The sequence below is a fragment of the Meleagris gallopavo genome, chromosome 2 (genome assembly GCF_000146605.3).
Source record: "Meleagris gallopavo isolate NT-WF06-2002-E0010 breed Aviagen turkey brand Nicholas breeding stock chromosome 2, Turkey_5.1, whole genome shotgun sequence".
NCBI classification, from domain to species: domain Eukaryota; kingdom Metazoa; phylum Chordata; class Aves; order Galliformes; family Phasianidae; genus Meleagris; species Meleagris gallopavo.
In genome coordinates, this window is record NC_015012.2 from 104,941,606 (window position 1) to 104,958,122 (window position 16,517).

The 16,517-nt window shown below is 43.2% G+C and overlaps 1 protein-coding gene across 15 annotated transcripts in view; it reads left to right on the forward strand.

Annotated features, from left to right (window-relative positions):
• The first annotated feature begins 1,587 nt into the window (after positions 1 to 1,587).
• The window catches only part of HMBOX1 (homeobox containing 1), a 113,518-nt gene continuing 98,588 nt past the window's right edge, over positions 1,588 to 16,517 (forward strand). For 7 of the 15 annotated variants that reach the window (XM_010708094.3, XM_010708098.3, XM_010708100.3 and 4 more), the window contains exon 1: positions 3,660 to 3,764. The gene's annotated coding sequence lies outside the window, so the exon portion shown is untranslated. Of the gene's footprint in view, positions 2,025 to 3,658; positions 3,765 to 16,517 lie in introns of those variants that run through there. The other 8 variants (XM_010708095.3, XM_019613387.2, XM_010708101.3 and 5 more) reach the window with 4 other exon arrangements.

Consider the following 16,517-nt stretch of genomic DNA (forward strand, 5'->3'; position numbering starts at 1 on the left):
CGGCTTGTTTTGGTGTTGTTGGCTGCCGACTTCGGGCTGGGGCCGCCTGAGGGGCTGCGAACCCCGAGCGGGGCTGGGGGGCCCTCTCCTTCATCTCTCTTCTCCCCCTTTTCTCTCTCTCAGCCCTTTTTCCCCTCTTTCCTTTCCGGGATCCGACCCCCGAGGGACCCATCACCCATTCTGGGGGAACCCCGCTGCTTTCCTACGGATATATGGGGGGGGGAAGGGGCACGCTGCTGCCCGGGCTTTGCGGGAGGGCTTCGGGAAGGGCGAAGGCGTCGACCCGAATGGATTCGTTTGTGCGGGATGGGAAGAAGGAGCCGGCGAGAAATCGTTCTTAAAAACGCGTGCGGAAGGTTTGGGCGGGGTGTCAGCCGCTTGTTTATTCCTTACTTCTCGGGGAGAGCAGCTGCGGTGCTGCGCTGTGGGTGCCCGGCTTCGTTCGGGGCTGAGCAGCGCCCTGAGCCCAGCGTGGCCGGGGAAAGGACAGGGGATGCTGCCCACCCAACCTGCCCCGCTCCGGGGCTGAGCCAACCCGACTTCTGTACTGTTCTCCTTGTTTTTTTCGGCTCAGATCACACATTCGAGGCGGGTTGGGCTAAGTTCTTCCACCTCTGGTGGGTTTTTCGGTTGTTTTGCAGAGTACTTCTTCGGAATGGTTATTTATTTATTCCCCTTTCTTTTCAATGGGTCTGAAAAAAGCTGTGGATGCGTGGTGTTGTTCCCCCCTCGTGCAGGGGACAAAATGCTTTTTTGGGGATGGGAAGGGAAGAAGGAAGAGGAAAATAAAGGCTGTAAGCATGCTGACTGTGGAGCCGGGTGTATCTTAATTTCTTCTTGTGCTCATTGGGACTACAGATAAGTGGCTTTAAGTACAGAATGCACGTGAGTTGAAGCTGGGAAGGTTTAAACTTTGTAGGGAGGAAAGTGTTAACCTGATGACCACGGCTTGGCAACATGGGAGCCGATCTGATGGACACCGGCTGCGTGCCCCCCCCCCCCCCCAATCCAACTATATAGGGATGGAGGGGAAGGAAACTGGGGGGAAAACTACAATCTGCCTGTAAGGCAGCGTGTAAAGGACATTGTATTGGAGAAAGGAAAACTGGTAGAGAAAGGGTCGGTGCTGTGCAGATGGTCTTTGGTTGCCAGAGCCCTGAAGTGCCTGCTTGCATCCCGTGCAGCTCGTTGCTGCAGGGCTCATCAGGTACACTGCTTTCTTCCTGGGATGGTGCGGCTGGTATTTGATTTCCTCCATGGATGGGAGAGGAGGAGTCCTGTGCAGTTCTTTTCCCCGAGATGATTGCATTTGCTTTGGCCTTGCTGTACCCTACCTCATTAGTAGGAGCTGCATCTATATTTATTTACCATTACATCGGGTCCCTTGGGATGTCGGGTGTAGTTTGGAGTGGGTACATATGGATTTATCACTCTCAACATTTTTTTTTTCCTCTTGTCATGCTACGGCCAAATCGTTCAACAGCGGGGAACAAACTTAATTTATTTCTGTTTTTGCATTTTCCTTTTTGCCATTTCTCTTCCAAATTGCTAAGAAAACATTTCTGAGACGCAGGTGGGGGAGGGAAGTAGGAGAGAAGTGAGAAACGGACGGGATATAGCAGTGTAGGGATGTGTTTGTTAGCTGCACATTCTGAGACCCCTGTGAAAGAGCGGTGCTTGATGCTGTATCAGCTAACAGGGCTTTGGGAATGCTTTTTTCCCTTCTGTGAAGATTATTCTTTAGCCCCATGACAGCCACAACTTTTCTGTATGGTTGACGGGATTGTCTGACGAGCCTGGGCGTGAGATGAGGAACAAGGAACTTGTGTCTTGTTCAGCTCTGCCTCTTCTTCCTCCTATCGTTCCTTCAGCACAGCGCAGGCACCCGAACAGGCATCAGCATTTTTACTCCTGTGTCATCCAACTCTGTTCAGAGCAGGTCTAGACGACATTGTGGTATGCAGACTGCCAGCTGTGTTACAGGAATGCTACCAGAGGTGAAATTGCAGGGTATTTAAAGAATGGTAAGGAAATCTTCAAGGAAATACTGTGTGGATGAGGCCTGTTTCTCTCTACGGCTACTTTATTAAGCAATCTTGAGCAATTCTTTTATGTTTTGTTGACCTTTCTAGAAAACATGCATCCCTCCAGTACTGCGATACGGTAATTCCACAGAACTAGGAGCCAGTGTCTGCTGCAGAAAGCTTACTGCTACTTCTGACGCAGATTCTGTGTGAGCCTTATGGGTCTCTTTCAAAGCAATATTAGAAGTTCACAGCCGTCCAGTGTTTGGAAATTGAATTTATTATGAAGCGTTTACTTTATAGTGATGATCTGTGGTTCATGGAAGTGTTTGATGTGTGTTTTCCTTGGTGTCTGGAGCTGGGAAAATGGGGCTTCTGACATTGGTTTTTAACACGGTTTTTATTTGTAATAAAATTAATTTCCATTGAGCATGAATTTCCGGATGTTTTCTGTCGTTAACTTTTGGGACTGCACTTTGTTGAACGTCAGTGAGGCAGAGATGGGATTTGGGCTTTTAGGATACGGTGTTTGGGAGAGGAGTTGGAAGAATGAATGAAACAGAAGCACGAGCAATAAAAAACCGTCCGCTTCATAAAGGCATCTCTGAAGATGTTTGGTTGCATGCAGTAGGACATGAACAGATTTCCATCAAACGAACTGCGCAATTGAATCTGAAAAAAGCAACTTGTGTTTTACTGTGATTTCTGTGCTGAGCTTTTAAGGGCGCTACGGAAACGCACATTCCAGCACTGGGATCTGTGGCGAGCAGTTCTCAGCTCATGCAAAGTTTAGGATTTGAAATGGAGCTCTTGAAGGGATGCTGCCAACTTGAGATTCCTGCTGCAGAGGAGCGTGTCGTCCTTTCTCCCCTTCCTTTATGCGGTTTTGACACTTCTAAAGTCGCTTCTAAAGTCGCTGAAGTCGATTTCACTTGATGCTGATTTTAATGGAGCAGGCGTTGGATCTGCATGTGAGCCCTTGTGGGATTGCCCTTTAATTATACCTATGCTGATAATATTATCTTGCGTATTATCAATGGAGTGAGACCAATGGCATGATTATAGTGGGATTTTTAGGAGGTAATGATGAGAAATGGAATTTTTTTGGTCAGCTCCCATCCCGAGAGCTGTTGTTATATATTAGATTATTAATAAACTGTATTTTAGCGTTCTAGTGTTCCTCTGTTGACTAAAACTCCTTTCTGACTTGTACAGAGATTAGGGCAGCCGGGCAGCCAAGTATACTAGGAGTTCACATTTGAGCACTCAGTCATGCAGACTGATTGTATGTTAGTATGAATGCCGTTTCCAGTGTTCGTGCTAAAGATGAGTGTTTGGACAAGCGCTTATAAATTGGGGAACAAAGCAAGCAGGAATAACAAGGTATGAAAAGAAAGTGTTATTTTTGGTTTCGCAGGTGACAAACCAGGGTGTGGAGGGATTAAGATACTCAGGGTCCTGCGTGGAGTCTGTGGCAGTAATCAGTCCTCCATCTCCAGTTTGTCAGGGCTTTAATTGCAGTGTTTCTCGTTAATTGGCTTACATCCACATTTTAAAAATAATGTCTAGAGATTATTTTCCTTTCTTCCAGTTTGAAGAAGTATAGCCTGAAGTTTTTTTTCTTTTTCAGTTGAGCCTTGCAAGGAAAGGGTTGGAAAGCTTCATCTAAACAGCACCTCCCTGACATCTGATACTATCTCGGAGCAGCCTCTGACAAGTGAACCCTCTCATTGAAATCATGTGAGGAATTTTGTTACTCAACACTGAAGATCTTCTGGGGGAAAGGAGGTTGCAAACTATTAACTATGTGGTCTTCTTTGCGAGCTGGCACAAAAAATGTTCTTATGCATTGAGGCGGTCATGTGGTCCGCAGAGAGGAGCAGAGAATGGGCTCTGTAGTTGCCGGCCAAGTGAAAATTTCATCTTGCCACTGTGAGAAATGCATTTATTTCTGTGCTGTGCCTGCTACAGAGAGATAGAAATGCTTGAATTCTGGTCTTTCTTAAAAATCGCATTGTTTGATTTCCTTCCCCTCTCTTCCCACTCGACTGGGTTAGCCTGCGGCCATGAAAGCAACCAGAGGAGCTTTTATGGTAGAGAACTTTAAAAATCGTATATTATGTTTGGGATGCTTCTGTTCTGTGCTGGTTCAGTCAGGTTGACCAAAGAGGTCGTTGTTCAGGCGGGCTTCCTGCATAATGTGCTGCTGAGCAAAGTGCTCGTTTCACAGTTATGAAACTGCTGCTATCACAATTACTGCATCGTAAAGCCTAACCTAATCAGAAGTGATCGATTTATGGCCACCACTTGTGTGGTGCACTGCTGGAGCAGGACTCTGATGGTTCAGATTTGATTCATTATGGCTGAGCCACTGTCCTCCTCCTTTACTGCTCCCTGATAAAGTAATACTTTGTACCTTTGTCTGTGAATCTTTACGTACTTTATGAAGATCTCAGTATTTTAAAGGTAGAGAAACTGAGGCATAAAGGCTGAGTGACTCAGAGCCACACACTGAGTCCGTGTCAGTTGTACTCAGCTGCCTCAGTTCCCCAGCTGCTGCACATTTACACCTGTGATACACTAATTTGCTGTCAATACATGGAATTTCTTGGCTAATCTTGTAATGCACTCAGCACAAATGCCTGAGTCAATGAGGTTTATTTATTTATTTTACAGCGATGGGAGAATTTCCCGTCTTCCATTGACTTCTGTGGTTTGACACTTGTCTTCCTCATTTATTCTCTTAATTTTATTGCTTTTAAAGCTGTTAGGTGTTTTGTGTTTTTTTTTTTTTTCCCGTTCTATCAGACCAAAAGGAGCACTGGGATAAGTTTTCTTATAAGACCATAAGGGATGCACTCTTTTCTTACGTTACTTTTCTTTTCTTACTTTGTTTCATAGGAGTTTTTCAGTGTTGGACTTCAAATCTATCGTAAGAATGCACATGCATGATTGTTACAGTTTTGATTCAGTGCCATGTTAACCTGGACACCAAAATACTGAACAGTTGCAGGTTTGATGTGCTTCTTTATGTACCAAATAATCTAGGACTGGTTATTCTTCTTGTCTGTGTGCAGATTTCCCTTTCCCAGTTTTTAATCAAAGCTGCATGCAGAGTTTGAAGTTAAAAACTGCTCTTAAAACTGGGAACTGCTGTAGTGGAGTGCTTCTGACAGAGTGAATTCTGCTTCATCTTTCCATGCAGCCCCAGTGTATGAAAGGTCAGTTAACTCTTTTTCCTACAGAATTTCCATAGGAACGTTTACTTCATTTCATGGTGGTTTTAGTGCAGTCACTGTCCTGAAACATATCAGCAGGTGTAGCTAATCAGGTTTTATATTATATATATATATTATATATAAAGTACTTCTGTGGTCTGGCTGGACAGGGACCTAGCTTTGTGTGTGTGTCCGCAGCATGTTGGCAATGCTTTCTCCCAGCTGCTGTTTGCCTTGTGAGTTGGGTGTTGCTTTCAGATCTGTGGAAGAATTTTTTGCAGCCGGAGGAAAACAGATTTTATTATGTGCTTCATAGATGGAGGGGCCTTCTTTTGTTCTCCGTACGTGTAAGGAATCTATGGAGGTTAGATTAAATTTCTATAAATCCCATTCACTGATGTGGTTGTAGATGAGGTATTAATATTGGAGTAAGGAAGTAATTTGCGAGCCAGGCATGCAAAATATATTAATTATGTTTGGTTCTGAATATCCCCATCTCAGTCTCTCTTGCCTTGAATTCCTGGCTTTGGTTTCCTCTCCCCTTTTGAACTTAGCAGTTCAGAAACCTTCTTTTCTTTTCACTTTCTGAAGTTTGTCAATAAAACAACTCCCACTGAAACAATACTGTGGGCCGTTCTTTCAGTGAGCATTGTGAGCAGCTGGTTTTATTCTTCTGATAAGCTATGTCGTATCAATTAGGAAGTGTAGCATATAGTCATTTCCTGCATTTAGAACTGCCCATTTCTTATGCGCTCTGAAGCAAGCCCTGAATCTGCTTTTTGTTCTTCCAGCAGTACTGCAATACTAATGGAAGCAGAAAGCATTTGGTTAGTTCATAAAATACAAGCGCCGTTTCTACTTGGGTATTTATTCTGACCTTTATTTTGGACACTTTCTCTGCCATGATCAGATTCTCTGGTTACAATGTCAGCTTTCACTAGAAGTCCCTTTGTGATTTCACTGGCGGGGCTTTGGAGTTGGAGCTGCTGGGTGTGCAGCAGCTCTGACATGTTAAGCGGTACTCAGAGGTTGAAAAGGAAAGTTCTTCTGGCAGTGAGATGTCAGCGGGCTGTCTCGTTTCTAGGCTCTGCTGGAAGTCTTGCTTTATGACCCAGGGCAAACTTCTTGACTCGCCTGTGTACCGGCATGTAGCATGAATACAATCCTTTCAGGGCTGTTGAGATGTTTGCATGTTCCTAAAGTATTTGAGGATTCTTGGCTGGGTGGTGGTGCGTGCTGCTCTCGGTAATATAAACATGAATGACATAAGTGTATTTACACAGAATAAGAAGTAGTTATTTAAGCTAATACTGATTTTTTTCATGCCACAGATGGGAGAGGTAAGCAGTTCATCACCAGTTTGCTCTGCCCAGTTGTGTTATGCATTGTTTGCAGACCTCATGGTGGTTTTTGCTCTGACTGCATTTCACAGGGGCTCCATCTGCTTGATGGAGCAGTGCTGTGTAGTGATAAGGACAGCAATCTGAAAAAGAAGGAACTTACTGAACTTGAAACTTATCCCTCCCTTCTTAATTTCCTTACCCGTAGAAGTAGAATGATGTTAACATATTGGAGATTCATAAAAGTTAAGGTGAGAACAGACAATTAAATCACCTTGTCTGATATGTTTTATATGCTTTATATCACAAGTCTTTAAATTTTAATCATTTGCTCTGAAACTGAGACCAGTAACCGATGTTTGCCAAAAAAAAAAAAAGCTTGGACAGCTTTCCAGCCTTGAATGTCCATCTCCAGTAATTTCAGACTCCTCACTTCTGGTAGTGTGTGCCATCTCACTGCTGCAAGTAAGTGGCTGATTCTAATTGGAATTTGTCTAACTTCTGCCGCTGGTTCTTGTTATGACTTTCCTGACAAGATTAGAGCCCTTTAGTATCCAGTGCTTTCTTGCCATGGAGGTACTTACACTCTGTAATCACGTTAGTCAATTGATAAGGAAACAGAGTTGAGCTTTTAAGTCTCACTCTGAGGCATTTTCTCCAGCACTCAGATCATCCGGTGATTCTTCATGGTCTCCATTTATTTTTAACATAGTGGAAACCAAACATGGTGAATGTTCCAGTCTGCCTCTTATCCACACAGACTATCAAGTGCAGTGACCCTTTATACTATGCAGCTGTTTAAAAGGTTTGTAGGACCCTTTTTGCATAGGGAAATCCTGCTCTGAGCCTGAGGTTCTTCCTAATAAAGTCTGCCACTTAACATTATGGTTTGCATTTCTTAGTTTACGAATTTGCCTTTGTTTTCAGATTCATTTTGCTTTTCTGGGCACGGTTAAAGCAGATATTCGGACCTCTTTCTTTGGCTGTCCTTTCCTCACAGTGATGTACTGCTCCCATAGGCATGGTGACGGTCACAGATTTCTATCTGCAGTGCAAAACGTTGAACTGCATCAGACTTGAAATTTAGTGACAAAAAAGAATTGACATGGTGCAGTACCAGAGAGTACATGGAGAACGCTAACAGGCGGCTCTCAGAAAGCACCAGTCGGTATGGAGCAGCTGACATGGATCTCCACTGGAACCCAAGTACACTCTGTGGACATAATTCATTCTGTTTGACTACGTTTGTAATCTTAAGGAGTGAAGTTAGCCTTTTATCAAGGCATTTTTTTCCACGAGTACATGCTGACTGGCATTACTGCTGTCCCTGTTCTCTAATTCTTTAGTGGGATAATCTTTGCTCTGTTGGCTTGCCTGGGCTGGCACGCTGCTGGCCAACTGCACAGTGCTCTGGGTTTGCTCCATCCCTTTTTTGAGCGTTAGCATAACATGAGCAGCCATCCTGAATGGTGGGTTCCAGAAAATCCCTCATTTTAAAAAAAATTGATTGGTAAGAGGAGCATCCTATGGTGTTTTATTCCTGAATGGCCACAAGTACAAAAGCGGAGTGCTCTTGGGGATGCCATGGTGCATCTCTGGCAGGTTGCACAGCTGGGTGGGAGAGGAGAACTTCTAACCCTTACAGATACCTGCTTTGGGAGACACTTGTGAGTTAGCCCTCAGTTCATTCCGTGGGCAGTGTTCTGTTAAATATTGGTGTCACCTTGTCACACTCAAGTCAATTCTGTTCTATTCGTAGCAATGTGCCTTGTTACTTTTTGTTAAAAACGCAGCTGCCTTCACTTGGCTGTTCCCTTGAATTCCCTCTTCCTATGCCAAACTGATTTAGCCTTTACTGCCTCCATGTTGCAGCTGTAATCAGTACTGCACATGAATGTATCTCTCTGGTAGACAGGCAGTATTTATGTTGTTGCTTTTTAGGATGGTGGGGATCCTGAAACCAAAGTTGATTTAAATGCCATTTAAATCATTACCATTGTCAGTAACAAGTGATGTAGGTAGCTTTGTTGTTGGCTTTCCTTTTTCTTTTTTTTTTTTCTTTCCTTTAAAGGTATGTGAAAGGACTTGCTCCATTGAAAAGCATCTGTTTTGAAACCTGCAGTCCAGTCAGCTGAAATGCGGAGGGGTCAGGCATGTGTCTGAAGTTTGGGATGTCTGCTTCCTCTCTGGCGATCGGGTGGGAAAGCCGCCAGAGAGATAGGCTTTGAAAAAAGGTTTGGAAGGGGGCACGAAAGAGAGGAGGACTGAGAGACAGCGTTTTGGAGGCTGGAAAAGGTACTTTAAAAGAGCCGTGCTGTTTTACTGCTTGAAATCTGAGGTGCGGCCCAGTGGAAGTTTAAGACAAGTAAGAGAGACTCAGAAATGTGTGCTGTTTTGTGCTCATAAATATTTCTTACAGCGGCTTTCCTGCCTCCTCACTAACTCGGTATTCGGTATCTGATTTTTCTGTTCCTCTGCTGTCTTCTTGCAGGAGTTGTTTATTGACTGAAATTGTTTCCATATGGCTGCAACGTAGAGCTTGATTACATTAAACGTGGCGCTTTCCTGTGGCATTGCAGTGCTATGAGAAGCTCATCCCTCTTTTTTTCTCCTTCCCACCTCCCCTTCTTCCACAGGATTTTGTTTCTGGAATGTGGAACTTGCTAGGTGTTATCTTCCCTGCTCTGAGGCTTGTATAACTGGAAAGCTGGGATCCAGTTCTTTTTTCGGTCTTCATACTTGGTTGCTTAGGTGGGTTAAGCTTGCTCATAAATTGCTGATAAAATACTTAAGATGAAGATTAGAGTGACGTGATTGCGGTTTGAGAGCATTACTGGAGCTGGGCCCTGAGGTGCTAAGCACTGTACAAGTATGCAGACAGGAGATAGCTCTGGAGGTAAAGACTTAGTGCCCATCAAGGCACTCCGTTTAGATTGCCTTTGCTTACACTGATGGGCGGTTTCAATATTGCTCCAAGAGGGTGTTAAAATTCCAGGGCATGGACTCTTCATGATCCTGAAGGGCCGAATTCACCACTTATCAGGAGGCTGAAAACTCTGTCTAGTTTGCAGACAGCAGATCCATTTAATAGCAGGTGGATACAGGTGTCTTTGATAAGAATGAAAATAGGTTGTTGGTTGTTAGCTAATACAACAGCAGTTAGCTAAAAAAAACAGCATCTCCACTCTGTAATTTTGCTTGCTTTCTTATAGACTTTTGTTCACAACCTGGATTCAAAATTGTCTTTTTAATTAAAAAAGAAAAGATACACACGTATATACCTTTTCTTAACCCCATATGTTATTGACATCTAATGCAATGCCTCTGTTTCTTGCAGTGGATTTGAACAGCATCTAGGCAATGTAGTTTTACTTTGGATATCTGAGATGAAGTGAAGGCATTGAAGTGATGGGAGTCACTGTTGGCTGAGCACATGGAACCAGAATCTGATGAAGTAGTAAGCCACCTTTTGACAGTAGTAGCTACTCTTGCGTGTGCGTAGAGAATATTTTCTTCATTTTCATATTCAGATAATTGAGATCACAGGCTATTTAATTCCATACTGAGAAACCATTTAGGAGCTATAAATGCAAAAATGCTTGTTTCCCTCTCATAACATAAGGTGGAAAAAAATGCGGAATGAGGTTGACTAATACAAAAATCTTTCAGTAGAGGACACAAGGTTCAATTTATTTAATAAAGATAATTCATGTGTTTTCACTAAAGCATTTTAAAATGCAAACTATGTTTCTTTAACCTTTTTATGCATCTAGCACATGAGGTATCATTCAAAATTATTAAAATTCTTAAAATGTCACCTTTGTGTATTAAAACTGTTTTCTGAACAACGTGGCTAATGTCTGAGGGTACCAGCAGTGGTGCAGCTACTCCCTTTTCAGTTGCTGCAACATGAAGTTCTCTCCAGCCTTTTCAATTCAATGTAAAATGCGAGTTTCAAGAGTAGAAACTTTGCTACAAATGGCATCTTGAATGGAATAGGGCACACAGGAGCTTTGCGTGTCTTTGAGGCAGATTCAAGCCTCAGATTATTTAGATTTGCTTTGTAATTTAGAGTTGTTTGGTCCCAGGTATTTGGAGGTCAGTGACTGTGGAGCACTCGTGGCTGTCCTCTCTGCTTCTCCTGTTCCTAAAGGACTTGCTGCCTGGAACCTCACTCCAGCAAAGGTGTTATAAGCCTTAAAACAGTGATATGATGGAGCTGCCTACTTTCAGCCCCACAGAAAGGTGCCCCACTTCAGTGGAAAGGTGGATTTAAAGCCTTTAATTCTCCTTTATCTTTCATTTATTCTACTTTACCCTGTCCAAGATGCTGTTTTTGTGGTTTCCTTTATCAATGGCTTGTACATGCTGTGAAGAAAGAACTTTTTCTGAAAGGACATAGATCTTCCAGCCATGACAGGGTGCTACAAACCCAGATTTTTCTTAAAGGTTTTCCTATCCCCTGTTTTGCAGAACAGTGTGGAAAAGGTAGGCAGGGCAAGCCTTCATTTTCTTCTGTCCCTCACGAAATGTACCAGTTAGGTGGGAGCAGAAATGGAGTTTAAGGTGCGTTTAGTTTCCAGTGTTGACATTTTCACAGAAAGGGGAGAAGCAGGAGATGAAGGGAGACGGCCACCACCCTTGCCTCTTGTACCTCTTGCACATCAGGACTGTGTCTTGCCTCTTACCCAGTGGATAGCAAAGTAAAACCTTCCTCTTCAAGCCACTCCAAAGCTTTCTTCAAGGAGCTCCTTTACGCTAACAAAGGTTAGATAGTAAGCTATTTACTTTTCTGTGATTTGTCAAACCTGTAAAACAAAATGAGTTGATGAAGGTTCTCGTGTGTTTTATGTGAGTTCAGATATCTAAGTGTGGAATAAAACTAGTGCCAGAGTGTCTTTAATTTCCATGAAGTTTCAGTGCTTTTTTGTGTGTGAGCCTTTAAAACAAGATATAACAAATGTTAGAGGTAGTGGGAGTGCTCTCTGGGTTTTGCAACAACTAAACTGGAACTCTATTAAGGAAATTTCCTTTTTTAATTAACAAGTGATCACAGAGCTCTAAGACCTTTCATACTTAATCATAATTAATTCTGCATTGTTTTTGCTTTTGACAGGTTTACTGTCCACTTTCCAAAGGAGACATTGGCCCTTCCTGCAATTATTTGATGAAACAATTTACTTTTCAGCCTTCCCCCCCCCCTGCCCTTCATAGTAAAGTCTGCTTGGAAATCTGCTTCTGGTGCTCTCTTGGGTGCTGCTTCCCATGGTTGCTGTCTCTTGGGTATAGAGAACTGCACAGTGCAGGAATTGAAATGCTTTTTTTTTTCTCCTTGCCCACTCCAGAAATCCAAGTCCATAGCGTGGACCTTCTTATTAACAGCATGTGTTAAATTTCCTGCAAACAACTGTATGAAGAGAATAGTCCTTCAGTCTTCTGTTAAGAATTACTTCTGAAAAAAGACAGCAGGCTCAGGGCAGCACATCGTGGCTGCAAATGTAATTTAGTTTTTAAATGTTAAAGAGAGGAGCTATGAATTCTGAGGTACAATTGTGTGGAGATGTGATTTGGGCAGTCCTGAGCCCCCCCGCATTGCTTTGGATATGCTGGGACTGAGCTCTGTGCATTCAGAGCAATGAGAAACTTGTCCATGCCTGTTGTTTGCAGAATCCAATTAAACTGCAATTAATATTTCTCCCATTCCATCTTGATTCTTTCTTATCCCTTCTCCCAACACCTATGGACAATCTTTTTCATACTTGTTCCTGCGTTTTTGCAGTTAGTTTCCAGTTACAGGCAAAGCTTAAAATCCATTTTAACTTGAGCTTTCGTCAGCCACAGTACAAAATTGATTTAGTGATGTTCTCAGGTTCCTGAAGCCACTAGATCAAAATGCCTACCTCATAGTCCTTAGAAAGGTCATCTTCTTAGGGGAAGAAATGTCTTTGTAGTCCATGTGTTGCACCAGTACCAACAAGGTCCATGTGGATCATCGTGTGCTTGCACATTTATTTATTGCATTGTTAGGGAATGAGGTGCAGTCCAACCTGAGCAATTCAGTGGTGTGTTGGGGAACTCAGTAAAATGGAGAAACTACAATAATTGTTTTGTATAGATAAACCCTGGCATTTTTCATCCTGTCCGCTATTTCCCTTTTCCTACTTTTGAAAGGTGGGCTTTCTAAAGTCTTTGATAGTAGCTCTGAGATGGATTTGTCCTGCTGGACTTAATGCTGTCTGTAACTGGCACAGGGGAGAGTTAGAAGGCAGTTGCTTAACTGGAGTTTTATGTGGCAGATTTCTGTGAATTAAGTGAAGTTCCTGCTTTGCTGCATTGGTGCATGCACCTAAAAATAAGGGTATGTCTTGAAAATACAGCTTTAAGCAAGACCCTGATCTACAGTAACAACAGTGCTTCCCTGGATATAGGTGGATGAGCATGGTAAGATTTACTTCAGAGGTGCACATCACGATGTGGAGTCTAAGTTGTGTTAAAATCAGGTATAATAAATGAAAGGCAGTGCTGGTCAGGTCAGAAGTTTGCCTTCTTTAAAGCACAGTGCAGCTGTGGATGCTGAGGAATGACTCTAAGGACGGGGTGAACACTGATACCAGTATGTACTTGAAGATATCCACACAGCCTGGTTCAGGCTTTCAGTATAGCTTTTGTATCCCATCTATTCCAGTCAAAGAGGGGCCTATGCAAGTTCAATCCTTAATAGAGCCTTTGTCTAAACAAGCTGCCATTCCCAGCTGTGACCATTGCAGTGTTCACCTATTCAGTGTTGCATACCTGGAGGCTGGGTGCCCTTTGTGGAGTGAGATCTTCATAGTTCAGTTCCTGGTGAGCAAATGCCTTCAAGTCACTTTTGTTCTTTTTCTTTTCTTTCTGATACCACAATTCAGTCCTGTCTTATACCACCACTTAAGGGGTGAACAAATACTGTCATTTAAGTCACCTCTACTGGACAGTAAGCAATCTCTCCCCACTTCCCCACTTCCCCCCTCCTGAAGTTGCCATCCTCACTTATCTCCGTGTTCGGTCACACACTTGGCTCACACGAAGTTGGCTGGGGTAATACAGACCTGTGCACAGCTTCACATCTGGTGTGGCCCAGACAGTTTCTGCCCACAGTGAGTGGGCAGCACTCACACAAGCTGCTGCCTGGGCTGCAGGGCCTCCTGAGGGGTGGTGGCAGTGGAGAGGTGCACGGCCCAGCTTTTCACTGACACGTGCAAGTCTGGGAAACTGCATCTCTGTGTCCAAAGTAGCATGAGTGTTACAGAATGACAGCAGCAAGTCTCTGCATTTTAGGTTATCTGCAAACATCTATAGGACTCTCTGTTACTGTTTAACTCCTGTTCTGTGTACTCTTTGTACATAAAAACTGAGTCTGCTGTCCTTTAGAAAGCTGAGGTTGTTTTCTGATCTGTTGGTAGCTTTTTGGTCTGGTGTGTGCTGTTTGTCATTTCCCTCCCTTATAAGCTATACACCTCTAGATCCCAGTAGGCTTTCCGTTCTCTTGCTCATTGTATTAGCACTGCAGTTATGTCTTCTTTCCTGTCCCCTCATACTGTTGGATCATGCTCTCTGTCTCAATACTGTATTTTCTGAAACCCATTTTTTCTATGTAAATGCTACAATGTGAGCTTGCTTTTGTGGCTGCAGTGATCTCTCTAAGAGAGTTTCTAGTCTTCACTAAGGATACTCACCTTTCTTTTCCCACCCCCCCCACCACCCACATGTATTTGACAGCCTCAGAGTTTTGGAGCATGACTGCCTCTCAGTTTACCTAAAGCATTACTTTTATACAGAATATGTGCAAACACCATTTCTAACACGGTACAGCAGTGCTAATTCTTTAACTGAGGGAAAAGGAACCAGAAACAGCACTGCAATGTTGTTTCCATTAGTTACATCATTGGAAGCACAAGGATTAGTTCCTTTCACCAACGTTTATCTTTTCTGATTTTATTTTGATGTATGCATATAAAAACATTTCGGTTTCTTTGTCCCTTTGCACTTGAAGCTGTAACCTATTTGTGGTACGTAGTAGAGAAGTATTTTCTTCAGCACTTTTGGTTTAAAGTTCTTCCTGGGAGAGGAAGAAAAGTTGAGACTTATTTCCAACAAAAAGCAAAATGAGAGGACAGCAGAATCTGAACTGAGCATCATCTCTGCTAATAGGAGCAAAGACAACAAAATAGATTGAATGGTTCCTTACTTGCTCTGTTTTGGAGAAAGCAAGGGAGAGCGGTAGGCTGAGGAGAATAATCTGCAGCTACACTGCTGTGAATGACATTTGCATTCCTCCTTGTGTGAGACTGCTAATGGTTCTAATAGGAATGCATTGGAAATGGATTTTCTTAACCCAAAATGAGTAGCGTGCTCGAGTTCCACTGCTTCTGCTGATTTCTACCCAAAGATTCTTGCTTTACAGCTGTGGTATTAAAAATTCATGGGGCAGCTTGAGATCAAAGCAAATATATATTCTCTTTACTGTGTAAGCTGGGGTTTTGTGGAACGTGTGCATTGCACCAATTTGTCTTATATAGGTGGTGTTTTCCTAGCAGAGGCAGACAGCCTTTAGGTTGTGTTTGAGCTGAGATGTGGGGTTGTATCCCAGTCATTGGTGGTGGTCTGCTTCTCTGTTGTCTTCCCTAGAAATCTTCAGCACTGTGATTCATATTTGTGGTTAGTTTGGGGTGTTTTTTTTTGCATGGTTCTGCTGTGTGTTCCACATAAATGGGGTCCCACTGGTCTGCTGGAGGCTGCTGTGCACTTCAAGCTAGGCCTGAGAACATGGCCGAGGCTATTTTAACCAGCCTTGCAGTTAGGCCTTCAGGCTGGAGGCTGTTTCCAGGAAGGGGATGGTCTGTCTCTGTGTGTTTGCTCATTGCTGAGAACAAAGCAGCCCTGCTCTAGGTATTACGGGAGTGACCTCCTGATAAGGGCCTTCTGTTCATTCATATTTCTTCACTGAATAACTTCCTCTTGCCTTCCTTTCCCACCTTGCCACACATACTTCAGAGCATATGAAAGAAAGCAAACTGTCATTGGATAATATGTTGGTTTCCTTTCCTTTCTTTCCCACCTTGCCAGGACACAGGCTCTCTCTTTTGCAGAGAAAAGCCTGTAGGCATGAACCTCGACTGCTCTGGTTCAGTAACACAGCAAAATTCCTTGCTGTCCCATGGTTTCTGAAGGGCTGTGCTTGCTCGTCTTGAGGTATCTCTTTGAGATCCATTCGTGCCAGTTTTCCCTTAAGTTTTATTCCACTCTGAACATGCCCTGGTGGGCTGGTTTTTATGTGCTCTGTTGCCTTTGGACTGTGGGATTTGTGTGTGTATGTGCTGGGTGTAGTTGAGCCCAGTGTGCTGTTTCTTTAAACCACTGATAAAAAGAAGGGGGAGGGAGGAGAGGCAAAAATCTGAAAAGCTGCTAGATCTTAAAGATTAATCAGCCTAGCTTAAATAGCAGGCAGGGCTACAATCATTCTTTTCTACACATTGTTTCCTTTCATTCTGCTCTTGCGATGTTGTTTCTCCAGGGGAAGATTTGAAGCTGCATAAGACTGTTCTTGTATTAATGTCAGGATGGAAGCTGAGATTATTTGTGTGAATATGTATGAACAGTTCCATTACCTGGAGTTACTCCCATTCTTTCCTGATGGGTGGAATTATGGCCTTATATGGTACAATTGTTTATCTATTACTCTGTTTCCACACATCTGTGTGTGTGGTTACAAACTCCTACTCTTGCATATGAGCTTCCATCCCGAGTGAAAGAGTGACAGGGACTCATTGGCCTGTGCAGATGATAAGAACAGTCCTACTTGTAAATATTCTGAAGAACATGCAGTAGTATTCTCACAGAAAGGACAAAGTCCCTTCCTGGGTTGATGCAGTTATCTAACTGGCTAGCATTGGCTTTTT